The following is a 12,208-nucleotide window of genomic DNA, read 5'->3' as shown; positions in this document are numbered from 1 at the left end:
GGGCTCTCTAAGAATTAGTCAACTTTCAACGTATTTTACCTTTCACTGTGGACAGATCAAGCTTTTAGAGGTCAGTAGCTGGCTCAAAATTAGAGCAAGTTCATTAAAAGAGAGAGGATATGGGACAAACGCGGCCGGTTAGCTCAATCGGTTAGAGCATGGTGCTAATAACGCCAAGGTTGCAGGTTCGGCCCCCGTGCTGGCAATTCCTTTGGCTTTCTGTTCACATCCAGTGACTTTTGGAAAAAGATCCGTAGGTTTTAACCATCCAATGTGTAAAATTAATTTACAAACTTGAAATAACTTGGTTAGAGTAAGAGAGTTGCCATGTTACATCGTCGTTAACCTTAAAGTATGACAGAGTAACGAATTGAACCAAAATAGAAATATAATCTATTGTATGGCCAGAGATTTCAGTTTCTAAGCGTTTTTTAAGAAGTTTTGGGCAACTGGAATTCGATATAACTGTAAATATTGACAGCTAAGTCTATCACTAATTGTAATGCAGGCAAAAACTAATCCAAGCGAATTGAAGCAAAATAGAAATATAATCTATTTTATGGCCAGAGATTTCAGTTTCTTAGCGTTTTTTAAGAAGTTTTGGGCAACTGGAATTCGAATTAACTGTAAATATTGACAGCTAAGTCTATCAGTAATTGTAATGCAGGCAAAACCTATTCCAAGCAATGCCGTAATTTACTGGCTCATCACGTGGCAAGTTAGAGTGGTTGGTGGCAACATATTGCTCATAATATAAAAAAGCTTGTCAATTCTCATTTAAGATTGGTTCCTTTGCTTTTGATGGGCTCTCTAACAATTAGTCAACTTTCAACGTATTTTACCTTTCACTGTGGACAGATCAAGCTTTGAGAGGTCAGTAGCTGGCTCAAAATTAGAGCAAGTTCAATAAAAGAGAGAGGATACGGGGCAAAAGTGGCCGGTTAGCTCAATCGGTTAGAGCGTGGTGCTAATAACGCCAAGGTTGCGAGTTCGACCCCCGTGCTGGCAATTCCAATGGCTTTCTGTTCACATCCAATGACTCTTGGAAAAAGATCCGTAGGTTTTATCCATCCAATGTGTAAAATTAATTTACAAACTTGAAATAACTTGCTTAGAGTAAGAGAGTGGCCATGTTACATCGTCGTTAACCTTAAAGTATGACAGAGTAACGAATTGAAGCAAAATAGAAATATAATCTATTGTATGGCCAGAGATTTCAGTTTCTAAGCGTTTTTTAAGAAGTTTTGGGCAACCGGAATTCGATATAACTGTAAATATTGACAGCTAAGTCTATCACTAATAGTAATGCAGGCAAAAACTAATCCAAGCAATGCCGTAATTTACTGGCTCATCACGTGAAAAGTTAGAGTGGTTGGTGGTAACATATTGCTCATAATATAAAAAAGCTTGTCAATTCTCATTTAAGATTGGTTCCTATGCTTTTGATGGGCTCTCTAAGAATTTGTCAACTTTCAACGTATTTTACCTTTCACTGTGGACAGATCAAGCTTTGAGAGGTCAGTAGCTGGCTCAAATATAGAGCAAGTTCATTAAAAAAGAGTAAATATGGAGTAAAAGTGGCCGGTTAGCTCAATCAGTTGGAGCGTGGTGCTAATAATGCCAAGGTTGCGTGTTCGACCCCCGTGCTGGCTATTCCTTTGGCTTTCTGTTCACATCCTGTGACTTTTGGAAAAAGATCCGTGGGTGTTATCCATCCAATGTTAAAATTAATTTACAAACTTGAAATAACTTGCTTAGAGTAAGAGAGTGGCCATGTTACATCGTCGTTACCTGAAAGTATAACAGAGTAACGAATTGAAGCAAAATAGAAATATAATCTTTTTTATGGCTAGAGATTTCAGTTTCTAAGCATTTTTTAAGAAGTTTTGGGCAACTGGAATTCGATATAACTGTAAATATTGACAGCTAAGTCTATCACTAATTGTAATGCAGGCAAAAACTATTCCAAGCAATGCCGTAATTTACTGGCTCATCACTTTGCAAGTTAGAGTGGTTGGTGGCTCATAATATAAAAAAAAGCTTGTCAATTCTCATTTAAGATTGGTTCCTTTGCTTTTGATGGGCTCTCTAAGATTTATTTAACTTTCATCATATTTTACCTTTCATTGTGGACAGATCAAGCTTTGAGAGGTCAGTAGCTGGCTCAAAATTAGAGCAAGTTCATTAAAAGAGAGAGGATATTTGGCAAAAGTGGCCGGTTAGCTCAATCGGTTAGAGCGTGGTGCTAATAACGCCAAGGTTGCGGGTTCGACCCCTGTGCTGGCCATTCCTTTGGCTTTCTGTTCACATCCAGTGATTTTTGGAAAAAGATCCGTAGGTTTTATCCATCCAATGTGTAAAATTAATTTACAAACTTGAAATAACTTGGTTAGAGTAAGAGAGTGGCCATGTTACATCGTTGTTAACCTTAAAGTATGACAGAGTAACGAAATGAAGCAAAATAGAAATATAATCTATTGTATGGCCAGAGATTTCAGTTTCTAAGCGTTTTTTAAGAAGTTTTGGGCAACTGGAATTCGATATAACTGTAAATATTGACAGCTAAGTCTATCACTAATTGTAATGCAGGCAAAAACTAATCCAAGCGACTTGAAGCAAAATAGAAATATAATCTATTTTATGGCCAGAGATTTCAGTTTCTAAGCGTTTTTTAAGACGTTTTGGGCAACTGGAATTCGATATAACTGTAAATATTGACAGCTAAGTCTATCACTAATTGTAATGCAGGCAAAAACTATTCCAAGCAATGCCGTAATTTACTGGCTCATCACGTGGCAAGTTAGAGTGGTTGGTGGCAACATATTGCTCATAATATAAAAAAAGCTTGTCAATTCTCATTTAAGATTGGTTCCTATGCTTTTGAAGGGCCCTCTAAGAATTAGTCAACTTTCAACGTATTTTGCCTTTCACTGTGGACAGATCAAGCTTTGAGAGGTCAGTAGCTGGCTCAAAATTAGAGCAAGCTCATTAAAAGAGAGTAGATATGGGGAAACGTGGCCGGTTAGCTCAATCGGTTAGAGTGTGGTGCTAATAACGCAAAGGTTGCGGGTTCGATCCCTGTGCTGGCCATTCCTTTGGCTTTCTGTTCACATCCAGTGACTTTTGGAAAAAGATCCGTGGGTGTTATCCATCCAATGTGTAAAATTAATTTACAAACTTGAAATAACTTGCTTAGAGTAAGAGAGTGGCCAAGTTACATCGTCGTTACATCGTCGTTACCTGAAAGTATGACAGAGTAACAAATTGAAGCAAAATAGAAATATATACTTTTTTATGGCCAGAGATTTCAGTTTCTAAGCGTTTTTTAAGAAGTTTTGGGCAACTGGAATTCGATATAACTGTAAATATTGACAGCTAAGTCTATCACTAATTGTAATGCAGGCAAAAACTAATCCAAGCGAATTGAAGCAAAATAGAAATATAATCTTTTTTATGGCCAGAGATTTCAGTTTCTAAGCGTTTTTTAAGAAGTTTTGGGCAACTGGAATTCGATATAACTGTAAATATTGACAGCTAAGTCTATCACTAATTGTAATGCAGGCAAAAACTATTCCAAGCAATGCCGTAATTTACTGGCTCATCACGTGGCAAGTTAGAGTGGTTGGTGGCAACATATTGCTCATAATATAAAAAAGCTTGTCAATTTTCATTTAAGATTGGTTCCTTTGCTTTTGATGGGCTCTCTAAGAATTAGTCAACTTTCAACGTATTTTACCTTTCACTGTGGACAGATCAAGCTTTTAGAGGTCAGTAGCTGGCTCAAAATTAGAGCAAGTTCATTAAAAGAGAGAGGATATGGGGCAAACGTGGCCAGTTAGCGCAATCGGTTAGAGCATGGTGCTAATAACGCCAAGGTTGCAGGTTTGGCCCCCGTGCTGGCAATTCCTTTGGCTTTCTGTTCACATCCAGTGACTTTTGGAAAAAGATCCTTAGGTTTTAACCATCCAATGTGTAAAATAATTTACAAACTTGAAAAAACTTGGTTACAGTAAGAGAGTGGCCATGTTACATCGTCGTTAACCTTAAAGTATGACAGAGTAACGAATTGAAGCAAAATAGAAATATAATCTATTGTATGGCCAGAGATTTCAGTTTCTAAGCGTTTTTTAAGAAGTTTTGGGCAACTGGAATTCGATATAACTGTAAATATTGACAGCTAAGTCTATCACTAATTGTAATGCAGGCAAAAACTATTCCAAGCAATGCCGTAATTTACTGGCTCATCACGTGGCAAGTTAGAGTGGTTGGTGGCAACATATTGCTCATAATATAAAAAAAGCTTGTCAATTCTCATTTAAGATTGGTTTCTTTGCTTTTGATGGGCTCTCTAAGATTTATTCAACTTTCATCGTATTTTACCTTTCACTGTGGACAGATCAAACTTTGAGAGGTCAGTAGCTGGCTCAAAATTAGAGCAAGTTCATTAAAAGAGAGAGGATATGGGCCAAAATTGGCCAGATAGCTCAATCGGTTAGAGCGTGGTGCTAATAACGCCAAGGTTGCGAGTTCGACCCCCGTGCTGGCCATTCCCTTGGCTTTCTGTTCAAATCCAGTGAATATTGGAAAAAGATTCGTAGGTTTTATCCATACAATGTGTAAAATTAATTTACAAACTTGAAATAACTTGCTTAGACTAAGAGAGTGGCCATGTTACATCGTCGTTAACCTTAAAGTATGACAGAGTAACGAATTGAAGCAAAATAGAAATATAATCTATTTTATGGCCAGAGATTTCAGTTTCTAAGCATTTTGTAAGAACTTTTGGGCAACTGGAATTCGATATAACTGTAAATATTGACAGCTAAGTCTATCACTAATTGTAATGCAGGCAAAAACTAATCCAAGCATTGGCGTAGTTTACTGGCTCATCACGTGACACGTTAGAGTGGTTGGTGGCAACATATTGCTCATAATATAAAAAAAGCTTGTCAATTCTCCTTTAAGATTGGTTCCTTTGCTTTTGATGGGCTCTCTAAGAATTATTCAACTTTTAACGTATTTTACCTTTCACTGTGGACAGATCAAGCTTTGAGAGGTCAGTAGCTGGCTCAAAATTAGAGCAAGTTCATTAAAAGAGAGAGGATATGGGGCAACAGTGGCCGTTTTGCCCAATCGGTTAGAGCATGGTGCTAATAACGCCAAGGTTGCGGGTTTGACCTCTGTTCTGGCCATTCCTTTTGCTTTCTGTTCACATCTAGTGACTTTTGGAAAAAGATCTGTAGGTTTTATCCATCCAATGTGTAAAATTATTTTACAAACTTTAAATAACTTGCTTAGAGTAAGAGAGTGGCCATGTTACATCGTCGTTAACCTTAAAGTATGACAGAGTAACGAATTGAAGCAAAATAGAAATATAATCTATTGTATGGCCAGAGATTTCAGTTTCTAAGCGTTTTTTAAGAAGTTTTGGGCAACCGGAATTCGATATAACTGTAAATATTGACAGCTAAGTCTATCACTAATAGTAATGCAGGCAAAAACTAATCCAAGCAATGCCGTAATTTACTGGCTCATCACGTGAAAAGTTAGAGTGGTTGGTGGCTACATATTGCTCATAATATAAAAAAGCTTGTCAATTCTCATTTAAGATTGGTTCCTATGCTTTTGATGGGCGCTCTAAGAATTTGTCAACTTTCAACGTATTTTACCTTTCACTGTGGACAGATCAAGCTTTGAGAGGTCAGTAGCTGGCACAAAATTAGAGCAAGTTCATTAAAGAAGAGTAAATATGGGGTAAAAGTGGACGGTTAGCTCAATCGGTTGGAGCGTGGTGCTAATAATGCCAAGGTTGCGTGTTCGACCCCCGTGCTGGCTATTCCTTTGGCTTTCTGTTCACATCCAGTGATTTTTGGAAAAAGATCCGTAGGTTTTATCCATCCAATGTGTAAAATTAATTTACAAACTTGAAATAACTTGGTTAGAGTAAGAGAGTGGCCATGTTACATCGTTGTTAACCTTAAAGTATGACAGAGTAACGAATTGAAGCAAAATAGAAATATAATCTATTGTATGGCCAGAGATTTCAGTTTCTAAGCGTTTTTTAAGAAGTTTTGGGCAACTGGAATTCGATATAACTGTAAATATTGACAGCTAAGTCTATCACTAATTGTAATGCAGGCAAAAACTAATCCATGCGACTTGAAGCAAAATAGAAATATAATCTATTTTATGGCCAGAGATTTCAGTTTCTAAGCGTTTTTTAAGAAGTTTTGGGCAACTGGAATTCGATATAACTGTAAATATTGACAGCTAAGTCTATCACTAATTGTAATGCAGGCAAAAACTATTCCAAGCAATGCCGTAATTTACTGGCTCATCACGTGGCAAGTTAGAGTGGTTGGTGGCAACATATTGCTCATAATATAAAAAAAGCTTGTCAATTCTCATTTAAGATTGGTTCCTATGCTTTTGATGGGCTCTCTAAGAATTAGTCAACTTTCAACGTATTTTACCTTTCACTGTGGACAGATCAAGCTTTGAGAGGTCAGTAGCTGGCTCAAAATTAGAGCAAGCTCATTAAAAGAGAGTAGATATGGGGAAAAGTGGCCAGTTAGCTCAATCGGTTAGAGCGTGGTGTTAATAATGCCAAGGTTGCGGGTTCGACCCCTGTGCTGGCCAATCCTTTGGCTTTCTGCTCCCATCCAGTGACTTTTGGAAAAAGATCCGTGGGTGTTATCCATCCAATGTGTAAAATTAATTTACAAACTTGAAATAACTTGCTTAGAGTAAGAGAGTGGCCATGTTACATCGTCGTTACCTGAAAGTATGACAGAGTAACAAATTGAGGCAAAATAGAAATATATACTTATTTATGGCCAGAGATTTCAGTTTCTAAGCGTTTTTTAAGAAGTTTTGGGCAACTGGAATTCGATATAATTGTAAATATTGACAGCTAAGTCTATCACTAATTGTAATGCAGGCAAAAACTAATCCAAGCGAATTGAAGCAAAATAGAAATATAATCTTTTTTATGGCCAGAGATTTCAGTTTCTACGTGTTTTTTAAGAAGTTTTGGGCAACTGGAATTCGATATAACTGTAAATATTGACAGCTACGTCTATCACTAATTGTAATGCAAGCAAAAACTATTCCAAGCAATGCCGTAATTTACTGGCTCATCACGTGGCAAGTTAGAGCGGTTGGTGGCAACATATTGCTCATAATATAAAAAAGCTTGTCAATTTTCATTTAAGATTAGTTTCTTTGCTTTTGATGGGCTCTCTAAGAATTAGTCAACTTTCAACGTATTTTACCTTTCACTGTGGACAGATCAAGCTTTTAGAGGTCAGTAGCTGGCCCAAAATTAGAGCAAGTTCATTAAAAGAGAGAGGATATAGGGCAAAAGTGGCTGGTTAGCTCAATCGGTTAGAGCATGGTGATAATAACGCCAAGGTTGTGGGTTTGACCCCTGTGCTGGCCAATCCTTTGGCTTTCTGTTCCCATCCAGTGAATTTTGGAAAAAGATCCGTGGGTGTTATCCATCCAATGTGTAAAATTAATTTACAAACTTGAGATAACTTGCTTAGAGTAAGAGAGTGGCCATGTTACATCGTCGTTACCTGAAAGTATGACAGAGTAACGAATTGAAGCAAAATAGAAATATATACTTTTTTATGGCCAGAGATTTCAGTTTCTAAGCGTTTTTTAAGAAGTTTTGGGCAACTGGAATTCGATATAACTGTAAATATTGACAGCTAAGTCTATCACTAATTGTAATGCAGGCAAAAACTAATCCAAGCGAATTGAAGCAAAATAGAAATATAATCTTTTTTATGGCCAGAGATTTCAGTTTCTAAGCGTTTTTTAAGAAGTTTTGGGCAACTGGAATTCGATATAACTGTAAATATTGACAGCTAAGTCTATCACTAATTGTAATGCAGGCAAAAACTATTCCAAGCAATGCCGTAATTTACTGGCTCATCACGTGGCAAGTTAGAGTGGTTGGTGGCAACATATTGCTCATAATATAAAAAAGCTTGTCAATTTTCATTTAAGATTGGTTCCTTTGCTTTTGATGGGCTCTCTAAGAATTAGTCAACTTTCAACGTATTTTACCTTTCACTGTGGACAGATCAAGCTTTTAGAGGTCAGTAGCTGGCGCAAAATTAGAGCAAGTTCATTAAAAGAGAGAGGATATGGGGCAAAAGTGGCCGGTTAGCTCAATCGGTTAGAGCATGGTGCTAATAACGCCAAGGTTGCAGGTTCGACCCCCGTGCTGGCAATTCCTTTGGCTTTCTGTTCACATCCAGTGACTTTTGGAAAAAGATCCATAGGTTTTAACCATCCAATGTGTAAAATTAATTTACAAACTTGAAATAACTTGGTTAGAGTAAGAGAGTGGCCATGTTACATCGTCGTTAACCTTAAAGTATGACAGAGTAACGAATTGAAGCAAAATAGAAATATAATCTATTGTATGGCCAGAGATTTCAGTTTCTAAGCGTTTTTTAAGAAGTTTTGGGCAACTGGAATTCGATATAACTGTAAATATTGACAGCTAAGTCTATCACTAATTGTAATGCAGGCAAAAACTAATCCAAGCGACTTGAAGCAAAATAGAAATATAATCTATTGTATGGCCAGAGATTTCAGTTTCTAAGCGTTTTTTAAGAAGTTTTGGGCAACTGGAATTCGATTTAACTGTAAATATTGACAGCTAAGTCTATCACTAATTGTAATGCAGGCAAAAACTATTCCAAGCAATGCCGTAATTTACTGGCTCATCACGTGGCAAGTTAGAGTGGTTGGTGGCAACATATTGCTCATAATATAAAAAAGCTTGTCAATTCTCATTTAAGATTGGTTCCTTTGCTTTTGATGGGCTCTCTAACAATTAGTCAACTTTCAACGTATTTTACCTTTCACTGTGGACAGATCAAGCTTTGAGAGGTCAGTAGCTGGCTCAAAATTAGAGCAAGTTCATTAAAAGAGAGAGGATATGGGGCAAAAGTGGCCGGTTAGCTAAATCGGTTAGAGCGTGGTGCTAATAACGCCAAGGTTGCGAGTTCGACCCCCGTGCTGGCTATTCACTTGGCTTTCTGTTCACATCCAATGACTCTTGGAAAAAGATCCGTAGGTTTTATCCATCCAATGTGTAAAATTAATTTACAAACTTGAAATAACTTGCTTAGAGTAAGAGAGTGGCCATGTTACATCGTCGTTAACCTTGAAGTATGACAGAGTAACGAATTGAAGCAAAATAGAAATATAATCTATTGTATGGCCAGAGATTTCAGTTTCTAAGCGTTTTTTAAGAAGTTTTGGGCAACCGGAATTCGATATAACTGTAAATATTGACAGCTAAGTCTATCACTAATAGTAATGCAGGCAAAAACTAATCCAAGAAATGCCGTAATTTACTGGCTCATCACGTGAAAAGTTAGAGTGGTTGGTGGCAACATATTGCTCATAATATAAAAAAGCTTGTCAATTCTCATTTAAGATTGGTTCCTATGCTTTTGATGGGCTCTCTAAGAATTTGTCAACTTTCAACGTATTTTACCTTTCACTGTGGACAGATCAAGCTTTGAGAGGTCAGTAGCTGGCTCAAAATTAGAGCAAGTTCATTAAAAAAGAGTAAATATGGGGTAAAAGTGGCCGGTTAGCTCAATCGGTTGGAGCGTGGTGCTAATAATACCAAGGTTGCGTGTTCGACCCCCGTGCTGGCTATTCCTTTGGCTTTCTGTTTACATCCTGTGACTTTTGGAAAAAGATCCGTGGGTGTTATCCATCCAATGTGTAAAATTAATTTACAAACTTGAAATAACTTGCTTAGAGTAAGAGAGTGGCCATGTTACATCGTCGTTACCTGAAAGTATGACAGAGTAACGAATTGAAGCAAAATAGAAATATAATCTTTTTTATGGCCAGAGATTTCAGTTTCTAAGCGTTTTTTAAGAAGTTTTGGGCAACTGGAATTCGATATAACTGTAAATATTGACAGCTAAGTCTATCACTAATTGTAATGCAGGCAAAAACTATTCCAAGCAATGCCGTAATTTACTGGCTCATCACTTTGCAAGTTAGAGTGGTTGGTGGCTCATAATATAAAAAAAGCTTGTCAATTCTTATTTAAGATTGGTTCCTTTGCTTTTGATGGGCTCTCTAAGATTTATTCAACTTTCATCATATTTTAACTTTCACTGTGGACAGATCAAGCTTTGAGAGGTCAGTAGCTGGCTCAAAATTAGAGCAAGTTCATTAAAAGAGAGAGGATATTTGGCAAAAGTGGCCGGTTAGCTCAATCGGTTAGAGCGTGGTGCTAATAACGCCAAGGTTGCGGGTTCGACCCCTGTGCTGGTCATTCCTTTGGCTTTCTGTTCACATCCAGTGATTTTTGGAAAAAGATCCGTAGGTTTTATCCATCCAATGTGTAAAATTAATTTACAAACTTGAAATAACTTGCTTAGAGTAAGAGAGTGGCCATGTTACATTGTCGTTACCTGAAAGTATGACAGAGTAACAAATTGAAGCAAAATAGAAATATATACTTTTTTATGGCCAGAGATTTCAGTTTCTAAGCGTTTTTTAAGAAGTTTTGGGCAACTGGAATTCGATATAACTGTAAATATTGACAGCTAAGTCTATCACTAATTGTAATGCAGGCAAAAACTAATCCAAGCGAATTGAAGCAAAATAGAAATATAATCTTTTTTATGGCCAGAGATTTCAGTTTCTAAGCGTTTTTTAAGAAGTTTTGGGCAACTGGAATTCGATATAACTGTAAATATTGACAGCTAAGTCTATCACTAATTGTAATGCAGGCAAAAACTATTCCAAGCAATGCCGTAATTTACTGGCTCATCACGTGGCAAGTTAGAGTGGTTGGTGGCAACATATTGCTCATAATATAAAAAAGCTTGTCAATTTTCATTTAAGATTGGTTCCTTTGCTTTTGATGGGCTCTCTAAGAATTAGTCAACTTTCAACGTATTTTACCTTTCACTGTGGACAGATCAAGCTTTTAGAGGTCAGTAGCTGGCTCAAAATTAGAGCAAGTTCATTAAAAGAGAGAGGATATGGGGCAAAAGTGGCCGGTTAGCTCAATCGGTTAGAGCATGGTGCTAATAACGCCAAGGTTGCAGGTTCGACCCCCGTGCTGGCAATTCCTTTGGCTTTCTGTTCACATCCAGTGACTTTTGGAAAAAGATCCGTAGGTTTTAACCATCCAATGTGTAAAATTAATTTACAAACTTGAAATAACTTGGTTAGAGTAAGAGAGTGGCCATGTTACATCGTCGTTAACCTTAAAGTATGACAGAGTAACGAATTGAAGCAAAATAGAAATATAATCTATTGTATGGCCAGAGATTTCAGTTTCTAAGCGTTTTTTAAGAAGTTTTGGGCAACTGGAATTCGATATAACTGTAAATATTGACAGCTAAGTCTATCACTAATTGTAATGCAGGCAAAAACTAATCCAAGCGACTTGAAGCAAAATAGAAATATAATCTATTGTATGGCCAGAGATTTCAGTTTCTAAGCGTTTTTTAAGAAGTTTTGGGCAACTGGAATTCGATTTAACTGTAAATATTGACAGCTAAGTCTATCACTAATTGTAATGCAGGCAAAAACTATTCCAAGCAATGCCGTAATTTACTGGCTCATCACGTGGCAAGTTAGAGTGGTTGGTGGCAACATATTGCTCATAATATAAAAAAAGCTTGTCAATTCTCATTTAAGATTGGTTCCTTTGCTTTTGATGGGCTCTCTAAGAATTAGTCAACTTTCAACGTATTTTACCTTTCACTGTGGACAGATCAAGCTTTTAGAGGTCAGTAGCTGGCTCAAAATTAGAGCAAGTTCATTAAAAGAGAGAGGATATGGGGCAAAAGTGGCCGGTTAGCTCAATCGGTTAGAGCATGGTGCTAATAACGCCAAGGTTGCAGGTTCGACCCCCGTGCTGGCAATTCCTTTGGCTTTCTGTTCACATCCAGTGACTTTTGGAAAAAGATCCGTAGGTTTTAACCATCCAATGTGTAAAATTAATTTACAAACTTGAAATAACTTGGTTAGAGTAAGAGAGTGGCCATGTTACATCGTCGTTAACCTTAAAGTATGACAGAGTAACGAATTGAAGCAAAATAGAAATATAATCTATTCTATGGCCAGAGATTTCAGTTTCTAAGCGTTTTTTAAGAAGTTTTGGGCAACTGGAATTCGATATAACTGTAAATATTGACAGCTA

At 37.1% G+C, this 12,208-nt stretch overlaps 2 non-coding genes across 2 annotated transcripts; both read left to right on the top strand.

Annotated features, from left to right (window-relative positions):
* The first annotated feature begins 2,213 nt into the window (after positions 1-2,213).
* Positions 2,214-2,287, top strand: TRNAI-AAU (transfer RNA isoleucine (anticodon AAU)). Its single transcript has one exon. It is a non-coding gene; the product is annotated as a tRNA-Ile (tRNA).
* Positions 2,288-4,473: 2,186 nt separating this feature from the next.
* Positions 4,474-4,547, top strand: TRNAI-AAU (transfer RNA isoleucine (anticodon AAU)). The gene has a single exon. It is a non-coding gene; the product is annotated as a tRNA-Ile (tRNA).
* Positions 4,548-12,208: the final 7,661 nt, after the last annotated feature.

This window comes from Anomaloglossus baeobatrachus, chromosome 4 (assembly GCF_048569485.1).
Source record: "Anomaloglossus baeobatrachus isolate aAnoBae1 chromosome 4, aAnoBae1.hap1, whole genome shotgun sequence".
NCBI lineage: Eukaryota > Metazoa > Chordata > Amphibia > Anura > Aromobatidae > Anomaloglossus > Anomaloglossus baeobatrachus.
The sequence above is the reverse complement of the archived record's forward strand: the minus strand, read 5'-3'. Positions and strand labels throughout refer to the sequence as shown.